This window comes from Choloepus didactylus, chromosome 1, assembly GCF_015220235.1.
Source record: "Choloepus didactylus isolate mChoDid1 chromosome 1, mChoDid1.pri, whole genome shotgun sequence".
NCBI classification, from domain to species: domain Eukaryota; kingdom Metazoa; phylum Chordata; class Mammalia; order Pilosa; family Megalonychidae; genus Choloepus; species Choloepus didactylus.
Window position 1 is genome coordinate 129,980,340 of NC_051307.1, and position 3,085 is coordinate 129,983,424.

The window sequence follows — 3,085 nt, forward strand, 5'->3', positions numbered from 1 at the left end:
TTTCTAAGATGTAAATGGTATTTTAACATGTTTCTATTCATGAGATACATTTTGCATCTAAGTGTGAAGTAGAATACTGGAAAGATTAAATATTATTGAAATATTTCAGTTGAACACCCAAAAAGCACAGTGTTTCCCCAGTGCAGGGGAAATATCCACAAAATATCAGCCACATGTCAGAGAGGCAGCCTGGTCTCCTCCATCCCATTTTCAGATTGGCTAACAGTACACAGCTTACAGAGCGTGTTCATGATAACACTGCCTAGTTGAAACAAGGAGAACTGCTCTAAGTTGATTTTAAATTCGACTTTTTAAGCATACCTTTTAAAATTCAATAAACCCAACTAGGTTTTTAAATATATATAAATTACTTCATTTGAGGGTAGAATCTCATTTACCAATAATTTTTGCCTATACAGGATAGTATTTCATTCACATGCTTTTAGCTTTTTCCGAAGCTTAACCAAAATAAGACAACATAAAAATGCCACTAATAAATGACCCAACATCTTTAAGAATTTTAATACCAAACATCATGACAGTGATCTTTAAGTAAGAATATCTTATTAGCAAGCTTTCTTCATGACTGGACGTAATTTGCTATTACTAAGACAGTAACACTATAATTATTTTTCAAGATTCCTGCGGAGCTGTGCTTATTTTACATCCACGTGAGCTGTTGTCATCACTACTGTGTCCAAGCCCGGAGGATGAGCTTTCTGAATCATAATCTGTATCATTTTCTTTCTTTTTTTTTTTCTTCTTTCTTCATCTTCATCAAGGAAACATCTGTTCATCAAGGCAAACGTGTGAATTGCTTCTTCCACCGAGTACCTAGTCTGTCCAGAAACGCAAGCCTCGATGTTCTCTGAATTCAAATGACTCTGAAGACGAGGGGGCGGCTGCTCTCTGAAAGCCAAAGGACCTTTCTGAGGAAATCTTCCAAACCTTGACAACGCTGATCTACATGTTGGCGATTATTCATATTGAAAAATAGGTTTTTAGATGGAAGCTCTGGCAGTTGTACCAGCAATGTCTTATTTTGGAGTCTGTCTCACCCACACACATTCTCTGTATCTTCTTCGCACACAGGATGTTTTCATTGTAAAACACATGCTATTGGTAGGGATGCAGATGTCATAGCCAATATAAGAATGTCAGAAGTCCTCCTTTTGAATCCTAAGATCTCGAACCCAGACACTTACAAATTCCCCTTTCTGTTGTTTTGGAAACATCTTCGGCACAGAACACAATCAACCGGCGGCTGCTCACCAGCAGAGCCGGGGGGCGGGCGGTGGAGTTTGCTCATTCAAGGGCAAAAACACTGATTTTTAAACATGATTTAACAAAAGTTCAAACAACAGTATGATTGTAAAATACAAGGAAACAGACTTTGGCATGCTTAAATACCTTAATGGTTGTTTAAAATTTTGTGGTTCAGTTTGAATCTGTATGTTTCAATAATATTTACTGAATGAGAAGTTGAACAAAAATGATCTGCTCAGAAACAGAGAAGCAAAGCTACCAAAAACAGTTGATTATAGAATATTTGTTTGCTTAAAATGAAAGCAAAATTTTCTGAAGGTTGAAATACAGGAATATTTAATATAAATTCCATTTTAGAAATATGTAGTATTGATTTCCTTGTTAAGAATATGCCTTGTAAGTTTAATAATATGGAAAACATCCCAAATAATTCAGTTGTTTGTACCTGTGCATTTGAACCTAGCTCTCTCTGGCCATGAATATAACTGGATAAAGAACATCTATTGTTCAGAGATAGACTGTGGTGATGAACGCATAACTATGTTACCATACTGTGGACAGTGGATTGTATATCATGGATGATTGTATGGTGTGTGAATGTATTTCAATAAAACTGAATTTAATAAAAAAAAAAAAAAGAACATCTATAAGTGTGTTTAAAGTAATGGTGAATGCCTCTGTGTTTATATATAAACATAAATAGACTTATTGAATGATGTACTCATAAGCCTTGAGGCACTCATTCTATAACACATGCTTGTAAAATATGGAACCAGATAAATGATTGATTTATTTTTAGATTTTTAATTCCTCTGTGATATTCATTGTGAAGCTTCAGCTATATTTATATAAGTTGGCAAAGAATATCTGCTGCAAGTTTTTACTAGTGAAGGTTTCAATTAAAAAAACAGAGAAACTTTAATAAAAAACTTTAATAAAAAAGTACAACTGAATGCATTTATATAACAAAATTTTAATGTTTGTTTCATTTTATTATAACTTTCAATCCGTGTGCTTTATGCTCTTAAATTTTTCTCCTTAAATTGCTGTATTAGCATATGACTTATACAGTAAGCATACTGATTTTTGCATACAGATCGAGGTGTTTTCACAAATGAAGAAATCTGTGTAACCACCACCACAATCAGGATCAAAATATTTTATCACACTCAAATGTTGCAGTATGCCTGTTTGCAGTCAATCTCGCCTATTTCTGCTCCCAGGAGCAGCAGTTCTGTTTCTGTCACTGTAGATTAGTTTTGCCTGTTCTATAATTTCCTATAGGTGGAGTTATGCAGTTTGTGCTCCTTTCTTTCTAGCTTCTTTTGCTCAGCATAATGCTTTTGATATCTATCCATGCTGTAGGATATTTGAGTTCATTTATTTTTATTTCTGAGTAGCAGTCAATTATAGGGATATAGCACAATATATTTATCCAGTCATATACTGATTGACATTGGGTTGTTTCCAATTCCTGGTTGTTATAAGTAAATATGCTAATACGATTAGATGTAATAAATATGCTATTTGTGTACAAATAAATATACTGTGTGTGCAGAGTTATAGACATACATTATCATTTTTTGTAGGTAAAAGCTTAGGAGTTGAAAAGTAGTGTGTGTATTTAGCTTTACAAGAAAGCACAAGTTTTCCAAAGTAGTTGTACCATTTTACATTCCCATCAACAGTATGCGAGAGTTTCATTGCTTAACCTTCTCAACAATGTTTGATAATGTCAACATTTTTAACTTTGGCAATTCTAGTGGGTGCTGAATGGTATCACATTGTGCTTCTAATTTATATTTCTTGATGGTTAACG

The 3,085-nt window shown here is 33.9% G+C and overlaps 1 pseudogene; it reads right to left on the reverse strand.

Annotated features, from left to right (window-relative positions):
- Nucleotides 1-633: 633 nt before the first annotated feature.
- On the reverse strand, nt 634-1,235 carry LOC119527287 (annotated as a pseudogene).
- Nucleotides 1,236-3,085: the final 1,850 nt, after the last annotated feature.